This window comes from Aethalodelphis obliquidens, unplaced genomic scaffold (assembly GCF_003676395.1).
Source record: "Aethalodelphis obliquidens isolate GAN/ISIS:26980383/991018 unplaced genomic scaffold, ASM367639v1 scaffold12, whole genome shotgun sequence".
NCBI lineage: Eukaryota > Metazoa > Chordata > Mammalia > Artiodactyla > Delphinidae > Aethalodelphis > Aethalodelphis obliquidens.
The window spans coordinates 25,757,802-25,771,500 of record NW_020837956.1 but is presented as its reverse complement, the minus strand read 5'-3'; the positions used below and the strand labels follow the sequence as shown (position 1 = coordinate 25,771,500).

Here is a 13,699-nt window from a genome sequence, read left to right as displayed (position 1 = left end):
GAGGTCTGCGGTAGGGGCTGGGCCCGTCTGGGCTTCTCTGCTGTGAGAGGCTCTGCTCAGGGTCAGGGGGTCACTTGGGAGCCTGACCACCTCCGGGGCATCTGCGAGCTGCCGAGAAGTGGGCAGTGGTGGTGGGGAGGACAGCCAATCGGGTTGTAGGGTTAGTTTGGGCTCACCAGGACCTGACTGGAATGCGGACGTCCACCGACACCTGTGCTTTGATTCAGCCCAGGGTGGTGACTGCAGAGAAAACACAGAACAGTGCTAAACTCCTCACTTGATTGGGATCCCGGGAACGAGGGGGCCGAAATCCAGAACAGAGACGTGGGATGCAGGCACAAATCCAGAGCTCCCCTTCCAGCTCCCTCCCACTTTCACTTGCTGTGTGACTTTAGGTAAATCTTACTGTCCATGAGCCTCAGTTTCCTCGTCTATAAAATGGGAATACTAATTGTAAAGTATTCACAAGCTTGTTAGAAAAGGTGAATGAGAAACTGTGAACGGCTCGGCTTTGTCAACATCAGACGTTATGAAAATATTATTATTGTTCCCTCGATCGCAGCCATGGCCTCTGAAGATCCTATCTTTCTTTGAAGAACACGTGCCCGTGGAAAAGCTTGCCGGGTGGCGCATCCCTATCGTGGAGAATATGTAATGGATCTCATCAGTGGCCAGTTCTGGCTCCTTAATGGAAAGAAGAAGCCTGAGCGTCGTGCCGGGGGGGCTCTCGGAACCGGCTTGTGCTCCATCTTTGCATCTTAATTCTCCCCTTTTAAAAGCAGTGCTTTCCGGGCCCCTTGGTCCATGAACTGTCGAGAACCTGATGGATAAACACTCAGAGAGTGTTTATTTTGGGGTTGGCAACATGCCTACAAGCTTTGGTGAACCCATGGTTGATGTTATTAATGGATGGCCTGGTTTTCTCTCTTCTTAAAAGAAAGAGAATGTGAATGAGAGTTCCCCTTGCAGGATACGTTCAGAGCAGACATCCAAGCCTGTGCCAGGGGTGCCAGAGGGTCCTGCACCTGGGCTGGCAGGAGGGTGGGTGTGGGAGCGGGTCTTCTCACTATAGTTTACAGCCTCCAGCTCCTTTGCTTTTTTTCTTCCTTCCAAGGAAGGAAGAATCCTTGTTTCCTAGCTGGCTGAGGGGTAGTGAGCTACCCGGGCGCTGGAATCATAATTGGGTAGCATGGTCAAGACCCAGGCAGGGCTGCTCTCTGATCCTGCATCAAACGGGAGACTCCCTAATTGGTGTTTCCTCTCTTAACAGCAGTTTCTCTCCAAAAAATTGATACCTTTTATAGGGAAGTAAAAAAAATCCTGGGGCCCTTGTTTATTATTCTCTTCGCTATCAATTTGGTTCATGTCAGGCACCATCTTTATTTGTAGATCTAGAGTTAGAATGGGTCTCAAAGATTTCTTTGCGTTTAATTCTGAGGATCTCCCAGCATTTAGGCAGTTATGTAACCCAGACAGCCTATCCACGAGTCCTGCTTTCATATGGGCCTTTATGCTGTCCAATTCAATTAGCATCTCTTAAGGGCCTTGAGAAGGTGAAGGACTTAAGACCAATTTCACAGGCATTGACTTATTACCTACCGTATTTTTTAAACTAAAGTAAAAAAAGTCCCTCAGCCTTTGGCTTTTTAAATTTTATTTTCCTTAAGCCTGGAAGCTGCCCTTTGATGATGAGTTTCGTGGAAGAGAAAGGGTCAGTTTGACCAGAGATGTCAAAGGTCAGCTCCAGAGGTAGTACCTTCATCTCCCCTGGGGTTGGAAAACCACACCTACCTCCCTGTGATTTCCAGGGTTCTTTCCTGAGATTCATTTTCCCAGGCCATGATCTTTGGAACCTTAAGGTTTTACAGTGTTATCATGGGAATGAAATTATTACTAGAAATCAGTTTCTAGTCATTTATTTTAAAATCACTTTAAATACCATGCATCTCATTAGAGTAGAATGTGTTTCGGTTGATGGATGTAGCTTATACAGGCCTCCCAAGAAGAAAAGGTACTGAATGAAGGGTCTGTGTACACCCCCATGTGATGGGTGTTATGGGCCAGAGATTCAAATATTAAGATAATGTCTGTTCTCAGGATGCTCAGGATTTGCATACAAGGAGTAGAGTTTGGGTGGGAGAAAACAGAGCAAGAGGAGGAAAGAGATGAAATTACTGAGGCATAAACTAATAGCAAATAGTAGCTGAGAACAGCTAGAAACCCCTCGAGGGAGGAGCATCTGGTTGAGGTGGGCAGAGAGGTCGTGAAGGAGGTGTGACTTGCCCTGGGACTACGAGTGGATGATGGCAGTAGTGAGATGCCGATGCTGATGCTTTTGCTGAGGATGATAATTATGTACCAGTTTCTCTGATGCATTAATAACGGGAAACAAGAGTTCATAGAAATTAAATAATTTAGCCGGTGTCACAAAACTAAGGGCCATGTTAGAATTCTAATTCGGATGTCTGATTCCAAAGTCCTGCTTCTAACCATCTCTGAGAATGTATTCATTAGGGTCTTGACAGGAAACAGACACATTCAAATGTGTAATTTGAAGAGAGTTAAACGAAAGGACTATTCACAAAGGTGGCGGAGAGAGAACTGTATGGAACCCATCACCAACCAGAGCCGCGACCTTCAGTAGAGAGTCACAGCCATCCCATGAAGACAAGCAAGGAGGCAGGAAATTGGGAATAAACACCCAGCCCCACCCCAATCCCTGGTCTCCTGCTGGTGTCTGCATTGGCTGAACGTAACTGGAAGTTGCAGGGTCTCAGAGCTGGAGTGACACCCTCTCTGCCAACCGGGTGAGCCTCCCAGGACACAGAACCGGATGGAAAGCCGACCTGGAGGAGCGAACAGAAGATACCCAGCACAGCCTGTGATGTCTCACACGTCAGCTCCCGTTAGGATCTTTTCATAAGCACATTAGGGAACAGTCCCGGAGAACTCAGCTTTGCATGTGGTCTATTTTTGTTCGGAACTTTGTTTCGGTTATCTCCTCTAGAAGTGGCCTGTGGAGACCACAAAGGAGGAAGGACGAGGCCATTGTCATCAGAACAGTTTAGACAGCACTGGTGGCTCACCCCCCTGCACTACCCACCCCCCTCCTGTCTGGACTGTGCTGTATTTGTCTGGCACAACCCAGAGAGTCGAGCCATCTGGGTTGCAGAAAAGGGAGGTGGATTAACCTGACGTTGGCAACCAAGAGGTTTGTCTCAAGAGAGGGAGAGCTCTTTCTAAGGCTTGCTGGCCAGGGTCTTGGGCTCTCAATTAGTTAGTAGCCTTTACAGTGGCCTGCAAGGCCCTACGCTAACTGAATTCTCACCTCTCCAGCTTCATGTCCTATAGTCTCCCATGTCCAGCCACAACTGCGGATCCAGGAACACAACAGTCACGCTCCTCCCGGGGCATTTGCACGGGCTCTTCCCTCTGCCCTGAATGCTCTCCCCGGACACCTGCACAGCCCAGGCCCGTATCATCTTCCAGCGTGCTCGAATGCCATCCTCTTGTGAGGCTTATTACCCCGACCACCCTCTCTAAACTGCACCACAATCTCCCACAGTCATCTTCTGCTCTACGTCTTCGCTGATAAATAGTTCTGACGACCTTCTAATATATTGTACAATTTGTACTTATTTCTTAAGGTTATTGTTTGTTCTGTGTTTCCATCCACTAGAAGATGAGCTCCACGAGGGCAGGAATTTTTCTTCCTGTTTTGTTCACTTGTATTCCCAGAGCCTAGACACTGCCTGACACCTAAGGGGGATGCCCTTAATATGTATTGAATGCATGAATGGGTCATTAAATGAATGACATCCTCAAGAATCTAAAAACGGACTGACGACTGTCCCCTGGACCTCTCTCTTCACTGACACGTCACTGCCAAGGCTCTTTCCCAGAAATACATCGATCGTTTATTATCACCAGTACTGTCAGTATTTTGTGGCCAAAGAGATCGATTTAACTGTCTGCTTCACATAAGCTCGGTAGAGGAAATGTACTCACGACTTTGGTTCTGTATCAAAATTAAATGGTGACCTTGGCTTACTTTGCTTCCCCACTGAGGTTATTTCTTAATCGTAAAGGGAACACGCTATCCTTGGGAAAAATAGTATTTTTGCCGCCTTCAGCTTTAAAATGGCTCTTTGATATGGCCCGTGTGTGTCTGTCAGCAGCATCTGAAAAAGCTTGAGTTGAGAGGCTCCGAGAAAGACCCGTTGCATCGTCGGAGAGAAGCTCGTCATAAGGTGGAATTAGTTTACAATAACTTATTTACCTGTCCACATCCTTCATATCACATTAAAGCTTTCTCCCTGCTATCCGGGACTCTGGAGTGCTAAGAGGAAAAGGGAAAATCAGTGGGTAATGATACATTCAGTTTAGAAAAAGGTATCGATTCCCAGGTAACGACAGTCATGCGTTTTTTGCAGTGGAGGATGCCATTTCCTGTCGTGAAGATGGCTTTCACATATATTATATTGGAACTAGGGAACTAGGGATAACCCTGCCTCCCCATATTCGATAGCCTCTCTCTACGAGGTAGTAAATCCATGTATTTTTTTAAAACCCTTCTCTCCAAGGAACCCATCCTTTGCCTCCTCAAGGTCTCTTTGTCCATTGTCTAAAAGTAATGATGTGCTTTTGTAGTTCTAGAGTTTGTGTCCTGTGCTCTTTTCAGCCTTAAAGAAGACTTACATTTCTTATTTTTCCCCATCTCAGGAATTTCTTGGTTTGGATTAGATGGAAGGGAATGCCATTATTCTCTCTCTTATTGCGTGTTAATGGGTCTACCATGGGGATTAGGGCTTTCTGTGTTTGGGGGATGGAAGGGTGAGATCTAGTGTCTGCCCCTTGGGGTTCTCTGCTGCCCACTCGGATCCCCTTATCTTGGTGTGCTGGGGCAGAGTTTGGGCATGACCTGTGTGAGATCATCCACACCGGGAAATCCAAGATAGGGACAAGCTTCCACTTAAGTTGGGGACCATCTAAGATGCTGGAATTCCAAAGAGATCTTTTTGCAAAAGGTGATACCTTTTCCCCACCCCATCCCCACTCTTCTGTCTCTTTTTAGACGGCCTGGCCTCCTGGTGATGTTCACGCTGTGCTAAGTGTTGGTGGCCATCGAGGATTTTGCATCCTGGGGACGAATCCTGAGCTTGCCAGAGACGGACGGTGCAAGGTAGGTCAGCTCACCTGGAAATCATCTTCTCTACCACCGATTTCCTCGGGGAAGTAAGGTAAATGTAGCTGGTCCTCTCACCCTTTTGGTCAGTGAGATTTTTACCGTAGACATGGGATTAACTGGTAACCAGAGCCAAGCTAAGCCACCTGGGCCCCACGATTCTGGAATCAACACGCGAGCAAGGCTGTCACTCTTATTCACTCACCTGGGGCTCTGGTCCTCCAGGAGGTTGGATCTGGGGGTGGCCAGCAGCTAGGTGACTACTTAGCTTCTTAAAAACTGCAATTCTTCTTTTGTAATTTAACTTTTCTTGTTATTAAAATAGTATTATTAAATACCATGAAAATAGTATTGATGTTATTAATATTGAAACAAATAATAATATATTATTTGTTCAGTGTAAAAATATTTTAAAAGATAGCACCTAAAATTATATAAATTACTTATAATTATAATCCCGAGAAATAAGCATTTTAGTGTCCTTTTCCAGGCTATTTTCCTAAGCATATGCATAAAGTGTACACGCACACATGCGCAACACAGATGAGGTCACACTGTAGGTACTAGTTGGTAATCCATTATTTTGACTTCACAATATGTTGCAGGTACCTTTTTATGTCAGTAAATACAATTCTATAGCATTTTTAAAGGCTTCATATTGTATGGTTATAATAAGCCACACAGTTTACTTAACCAGTGCCTTAATAATGGGGATCTAGTGTATTTTTAATATTTCACTCTTACGAACAATACTACAACAAACATTTTTGCATATATGTCTTTGCATAGTCATTTGATTATTTCCTTGGATTAAATTTATAGAGGTCAGCCTTCAGATTTTGATTCAGGAATCTCCAAGCTAGATCAGGAAGACCAGGCAGCCAGGAGAGGTAGGGGGAACATGGCCTAACCTTGTGACGGCAGAGTCTGATGAAACTAATCAGCGAGCTGGGCCTGGAATGAAGGTGGGCGTTGGGGGTGTAGGCGCCGGGATTCAGGACGCTTGAAGCTGAGCTGACCTAGGCTAGCATGTCTTGATGACACTCGAGCCTTTAGAAGTCCATGGGCTGAAGCCACCTCTGCATCACCCCTAGGGCTGGTGCTGGGCGAGCTCAGATGCTGCGTTCTCAGCAGGCCCATGCCCTGGTGCCCTCTGACCAGGAGCCTCAGGGTCTCTGCCTGGGACCAGCCTGTAGCCAGGACTCCAGCTTCCTTCCACAGCAGGGGTCTCAGCAGCTGACCAACAAGGTTCCTGCCATGCCCTGATTGTCTGCTGGTCAGAGAGCTTTCTCTTTGGACTCAGAGACAGTGGAGTTGGGGATGCGCTGCACTCCCAGAGCCCTCGCACAATGAGAAGGGATCCTGAGTTGCAGGCAGACTGGGTTGTCATCAGGAAGCAAGAGGAGGCTCCAGGCTGGGCCTGAATCAGCTACCGAAATAGAAGAAACATCCACGTGCACCCAGCCTGCTGCCACCCAGCAGTCCAGCAGGGGTGGCCAGTGGGGACAGATGGGCGCCTGACCTTGAGAGTTGTTAGGCTGTTGGCACACTCCTAAGGACATCACTGACTGGCTGGCCAGCTGTCCAGCTACTCATGCTGGACACTAGGGAATGCTTTGCTTCTGTGACTGTCGGGCCAGAGGAGGGGAGTTGGAAAACTAGACAGTTAAGCTTGGATTTGGTGACCGTGGCATTCTCAGCTCTTGGAGGGGGCAAAGGTGGAGTTAAGTGTCTGAGAAAAGATTCAGGAGATGCTCTTCACAGAAGTCAGCTTTCCAAGAATACGCCTTCAAGTTTTAGAGTGTGAGTGTGAGTGTGGCTGAGGTGACGGAGGTAGGGCAACCCAGGGCAACGGGTTTAATGGCCTTTATTTGGGGGTCTTCTATTCCCTGCCTCTGATGCAGGGTGACACATGGCTCTTGTTCATCCCAACCTTTGAGGAGCATGTATTTTAGGATCGGGAGGGACTGGAAGGTTATCTCACCAGGCATATCTGATAGGACATCCCCCTTGTGGCCTTAAATCTCTGTGCCCACCAGACTGGTCTTCTCACTGTGAACCCATGGCAGTCTTCCCTACCTCTTGGCCAGTCCCTGGAGGAGAATCATTGATTCTCTCTGTGCTCCCTTCCACCACCCCGCCCAGCGCCTGCCGAGGCTTTCAGTAAATACTCAGCGCACACACACACCCACAGCCTTTCCTGGGAGCACCACCACAGCACATGGCCTGCAGCTGGGTCATACGTTTCCCTCACGTGCAGGACTCCCACAGATTCCCAAGAAGATAGGAAGCTTCCACGGCCTGCTTTGACCCCTGGTAACCAGTGGAAGAGCTATCACGTTCCTGTGGAAATTGGGCCAGGTCACTGGGCTCCATGAATCCTGCTACAGAGCGGGATCTGCTCAGAGGCAGAGCGCGGAGGGCCGCTCTCTGCTTGTCCGTGGCCTGATGAGCATCCTCTGTGTAACCAAGAGCATGGTACCGGGACCAGCCAGCAGGAGGGAAATCTGATGCCAGCGCTGCAGCGTGCAACCGTGGCCAGGGTGGGGCTGACGAGTTAAGGGGAAAAGCTGAGGACCTGGTTCGTGCAGAACTGAAGACTGAGCCAGGAATGGCATTAGCAGACACCTAGGCTCCGAGGTGGTGAAGGGCCAGCGCCCATCCCCATCGGTGCGGGGGACGCCCCTGTGCAACCTCCCCAACCTTCATCCTGGGACTGTCTCAGTGCTGCCTGTCCAGGCCCCTAGTCCCCCTGGGCGCCCTGCATCCTGGGAGGACATTACAGATGTCTCCAGAGCTAATGGGACCTGGAGCTGTGCCATCAGAGGACACCTTGTGCTGTGCCCCGGACTTCTGCACTCACAGCAGCTTCACCCGGCAAAGCCATCCCAAAGGTGCCCTTGCTGACCACACACATCCTGTGCCTTTCTGCGCTCCCTCGCTCTTCACAGCCTTGCTTCACTGGACCCCTGGCCCCTCCTCCCTCCTTCTCTTTCTGATCCCCCTTTGGCTTCCACCCTGAGGATGGACCTGTGGGCTGGCATTTTAGTGCTGCTTTCGCCAGCATATCCAAGCTGTCACCCACTTGTCCTTTGTTCTTGCTGCCTGTCCTGGCCCGCCCTGGAAACTTCTGCAGCCCCTACCTTCCCTGGGCCTCTGGGCCCTCAGATGCCTGAGGGGGCCATGTAATCACACCGAGGGGCTTGGGCACAGATCTTTTAGCAGAGCCTTAGCCAAACCCTCAGTGCTGCCCAGGCATCCTTCATGCATCACTTGTCCATTCCCTTTCCGGTCCTTGCAACTGTTCCCTGCCTCCCCCATTGTCCTCAAGACCTCCAGCCAACCCTGTCCTCCTCAGGATCAGCAAAAGACCTCCCTACTCGTTTCACGTAGACATGGAGCCTCCCACCCTCGGCTTGGGTGGGCTGCATCTCTCTGTCTTTCTGGCCACTCCAGCCCCTCTTCCTGCTTCTGCCTGTAAATGAAGGTGTTTGTGCTACCGGGTTTCCCTCAGCTTTACTGTCTCTCAGTAGCCCCTCTACTCCCTCTGCTTCAGCTGTCCCCAGGGCTTGATTCTCAGGAAGCACCTCTGTCCTAAGGTCCTGACCACTTCTCCATAGTTCTGAGAATCCATTACCCACCGGTCTGATTGCATCTCAGACTTGACCTGGACAGAAGAAGCCACCTCATTGCTGTGAAGCCTTAGGGATGCCTCAACCCTCGCCTCTCCCTAGGCTGTGAACCTCTGTCCTCTTTGTCTTGAGCCTCTCATCCTCTTTCCTGGACCATGAGCTTCTGGAGGACAGGGACCATTCTTTTTTTTTTTTTTTTTTTTTTGCGGTACACGGGCCTCTCACTGTTGTGGCCTCTCCCGTTGCAGAGCACAGGCTCCGGACGTGCAGGCTCAGCGGCCATGGCTCATGGGCCCAGCTGCTCCTCGGCATGTGGCATCCTCCCGGACCGGGGCATGAACCTGTGTCCCCTGCATCGGCAGGCGGACTCTCAACCACTGCGCCACCAGGGAAGCCCTGGGACCATTCTTTTATCTCCCCATCATGAGATCAGGTGATCTTATTCAGTTCAAAGGTCACAGGACTGCAGGACAGATGACCTCACAGGCAGTGTGTTAGAAGGGACGCTGGACTGAGAGACAGGCCTCTGGGCTCTCATCCCAAATCCACCACTAACGCCAGGCAAGCCCCGTACAGCTTTCTGAGCCTCCATCTCCTCTGCTTCAAATGTAGGATAACCACCCACCCACCCACCTTCCTAGCTCCCAGGAGAAGGTAGACAGGTTCAGAGGCAAAAATGACATTACCTGGGCCAGCAGTGCTCAGGCCTCAGTGAACACTGCAGTCACCTGGAGAGATTTAAAAAATACAGATGCCTGGGTTCTTACCCCAGACCTTCTAATTTCATTGTTCTCATGAGGATGGGCATCTGTGTCTCTTAAAGCTTCAACCAATACTCTCAACTCAAAGGTGTTAACCAAATTCCTGGATTCTAAGCCCTGAGGATTTGGGATGGAGGTTGTACAGATTTGGCAAAACAGAACTGCTGGATGATATGTAATTTATCTACTCTTTCAGCTATTCTCAAATCTACCCCCTGGGGCTTCCCTGGTGGCGCAGTGGTTGAGAGTCCGCCTGCCGATGCAGGGGGCGCGGGTTTGTGCCCCGGTCCGGGAAGATCCCGCATGCCGCGGAGCGGCTGGGCCCGTGGGCCATGGCCGCTGGGCCTGCGCGTCCGGAACCTATGCTCCGCAGCGGGAGGGGCCCCGACAGAGAGAGGCCCGCGTACCGCAAAAAAAAAAAAAAAAAATCTACCCCCTGGGTCAAGGCTTCTGAAAGCTGGGTACCATGGTGATAGCAATCTGTCAACCCTGCTCATCTCGCCCCACCCCGAAATGATTTTCCGTGAACCCTACAGGCTGTGAGGAGATCTTATTTTCCTATGGAGCATGTAGATATGCTCACATTTAGGACTTTGTGGCAGTCAATGTCCATCCTGTCACCGTGACTCCTTTGCTGGGACCTGAAATCAGCGCCTCTGACTTCAGCATAGGCATCTCCTCCCGAGCCATCATCACAGTATCTCATGTTGGATCATGTCGCAACAGATAAGCTCCTTGTTTGCCTCTTCTAAGTCTAAACAGTGGCTCTCAACCCTGGCTGCATATTAAGATCACCTAGGGAAATTTTTAAAATTCTGATATCCAGGCTACACACCAGATCAGGTAGATGAAAATCTCTACGGCTGGAACCCAGGCATTAGTATTTCTGTGACACTCCCCAGGTAATTCCCAGTAGGAGGCCAAGGTCAGGGGCACGGCCAAGCCTGGAGGCAAATCTGTGACCCACCTGTGACACACGTTTGAGACCTCCTAGGGGTGTTTTCATGGAGACAGCGTGCCCTGCACACTTGTTTGTCTCCCTCCTGCTTTTGACTTGCATTGTCTTACAGTCTCCTTTTAAGTCACCTTCAATCCTTTCTGAACTCAGTGAGGTGAAAACAGGCAGAACCAAAAGCTTCCTGCTTTTCTCTGGCTGGGCCCTGGGCAGCCAGCTCCCACCCCGTCAGGCCTCCCGGGAGAGAGGGTTGCAGACCCCCTTCCCTACCCGTAGGTGCCAGGCCAGAGCCGTCGATTCTGGCGACCCCACAGTGGGGAACTGCAGCCAGTCTGCCGAGAGCCCTCCAAGGCCCGTGAGAGAGGCTCGATCAGTTCACAGCACCTGTGTGCTGACACGGGACTGGGGCAGAGAGGGGACCGACAGGGTGGTCTGTCAGAGCATCACCGTGCCCGGGACAGTGGCTGTGCCACCCTCGTCTGCCCTCCTTGGCCTGTGAGACTCTGAACAGCATGCTGAGACCATCAGCCTAAGGCAGGCAATGCCCCAGGGGTGGATCCCCCGTTTCTGGAGTTGAGTTGTTGGAAGCAGCATATGCACAGGGAGGGCGCTTCCCCTTGGCTAATGGGGGCAGGGCTCACACAGCAGTTCGTTCACTCTAGCTGCAAAACCTTGTTTGGCACCTGGGCTAGAAATAGCTTATCTGCAAACCTCAGAGTTTATTTTTGTGGCCAAGTTTGATTTCCAAGTGACCTGTCTCCTTCCTTCCTTTGCACCTGCCCCAGAGACTAGGGCTGATGGGAACAGTTGTGGGTTTGTGCCCTACAGCAGGGCACCTGGCCCGGGGGGGGGCGTGGGAGTTGACGCCCAGCCTGTGCTCTGCAAGCTTGGCTGTGCCTGTGAGGGCTCAGAGGGAGGGACGCCTCTTTCTAAGTTGCACAAAAATGCTGAATAGGCTGGTAGTGGCCGTGCCAGAGTCCTGCTCCAGTGACTGTGTAAGGACGCTCCCGAAGTTGTGAGCTTCCGGCTCTTATTGATACTTTCATATTTTCACAGGTCACTCAGAACTTTTAAGCTTTTATCTGCTAATCATAAATTCTCTCTCTCTCTTGCAACGTGACAGATAGAGCCAGAAGCATTGGGGCTGTAAGAAGAATACCCAGCACACGGTAAAACTCATTCATTCATCCACTCAAGCACTTACTGGCAACCACACTGTATATTGTTCTAGGTCCAGGATCCAGAGAGGTCAGACAAAAGCCTGTCCTCAAGGAGCTGGCAGTCCAGTGGAGAGACCAGCAAGTAAATACATTCTGACAATAAGATGTGATAAATACAACAGTAGGAATTTATACAATGTGCTGTGGAAGAACTCATTCAGTCAACAAATATTTCTTAAGCACCTGCTCTATGCCAGGCTGTATTCTGGGCACGGGGGGTACAGCAGTGACTATATGAGACAAAATCCCTGACCCAGAGCACACATTTGAGGCCATGAGAGTATTCAGCAACTAGTTTGATCAAAACCACAGGCTTCCAAGAAGAGGTAACTTCAAGCTGGAAATGTGTGTGTGTGTGTGTGTGTGTGTGTGTCAGTGCACACACACACATAGGCAGTGTTTCAGGCAATAGAAACAGCTTGTGCAAAGGCCTGAATATATAAAAGGACAGGAGAGCCCAGAGCATAAGTGCTAAGGGAGACCTAAGAGTTGGGAGATGTGGCTGGAAAGGTAATTGGGTCTCGGCTGTGATGGGCATTGAATGCCATGCTAAGCCTCCAGAAGCCACGCTCTCAGATAATGGAAGCAGAGCTGAAGGCTCACAGAGCACTGGCCAGAGAGCACTTTCACAGCCAAGCTCCCCGTGCACTCCCTAAGCTCCAGAGACTCTTTGGCAGCCTCGTGCTCAGGGCAGCCACTGCCCCAACCTCACTTTGTTAGAACATCCAAGACTAAGACTGTAGGACTTACTTTACCTCTTCCCATGACCCAGTGCTTTCAGTTTGCAAAGTGTTTTCACATAACTTCATCTACTTGGTCATAAGGGAGACCCTAGGAGGTAGATAGAGAGGGATTATCGTTGCCATTGATTATACTGAGCAAAACAAGCTGAGGCCCAGAGAGGGCCAGTGTCTTGCCCAAGGTCACACAGCCAATCAAAGCAGAGTGGGAACTAGAGTCCTTGTCTCCTGGTTCCTAATCCAGAGCCCCTCCTGCCTCCACATCAACTGCTACTCCTTAGATTGAAGCCTAAGACCTCTGAGCGAGTGTCAGTCTGCGCCTGCCTGCCTTCCAGAAACATTAGTTGAGCACCTACTATGTGTCAAGCCCAGCATTGAATGACCATCCTCTGGGCCTCAGTGTAGTCCCACCCCCACCCAGGAAAAAAACTGGAAGAATCACATCTTCCTTCCTTCCTCCCACCCACAGTGACCCAAGAGGCCCAAAGACCACAGTCAGCCAGGCCCAGGCATCACCCACCTACACCAAGTTGAACAGCGAATGGAATTACCACTGCAGGCTGCAGACCACTCACTCACTGCATCCTCTCATCCAGGCCACTCGGAGGCACATTCATTACAGCTGCCAGTGCATGTTCTCACTCTTACTTGTAAGAGAGCTGGATGCTAAAAGGATGGGGGAGACTTAATTCTCATTCACAGAGCTAGAGCTTCCCTGTGTAAGACAGATGCAGCCTAGCAGCCCTCATGAGCCCTTCTTTTGATTTGTAGCAACTCATTTAGATAAAAGCATCTGGTTTGTGAGGTAGCAACAACAACAACAAAATCATTAAAAGCATATTTCTGCTTTTACAAAGTGACCTAGTAACAGCACAGGAGGTAACAATTAACCTATCCCCCCTCCTCCAGGTACACAGGCAGGTGCCGAAAGTGGGAAATGAAAGTCCGGACACGGAGAGGCTCTATCCAGGGTCCCTTCTCAGATCAGTGACATGCTCACGGATGTGCACAAGGCAGCCCCCAGCAGCCAGCCAGAGAGCCTCGCCCTCCCATTAGCACGGACAGGAGGCATCCTGCTTCTCCAACCCAGAATAAACAGTGCGATTACTTACTTAGCAGCAGTTCAGGGCTTTCTAAAATGCAATCAGAGTGCTCTGCATCTTGCACAGGTGAGCACAGAGCTGCACTACTGGCTCTGTGAATCAG

The 13,699-nt window shown here is 50.2% G+C and overlaps 1 protein-coding gene across 1 annotated transcript in view; it reads left to right on the top strand.

The window, feature by feature from the left end:
* Nucleotides 1–13,699, top strand: part of KLHL29 (kelch like family member 29) — a 310,446-nt gene that overhangs the window by 79,841 nt on the left and 216,906 nt on the right. The window contains exon 2 of the mRNA XM_027113738.1: nucleotides 5,075–5,182. The gene's annotated coding sequence lies outside the window, so the exon portion shown is untranslated. The remainder of the gene's footprint in view (nucleotides 1–5,074; nucleotides 5,183–13,699) is intronic.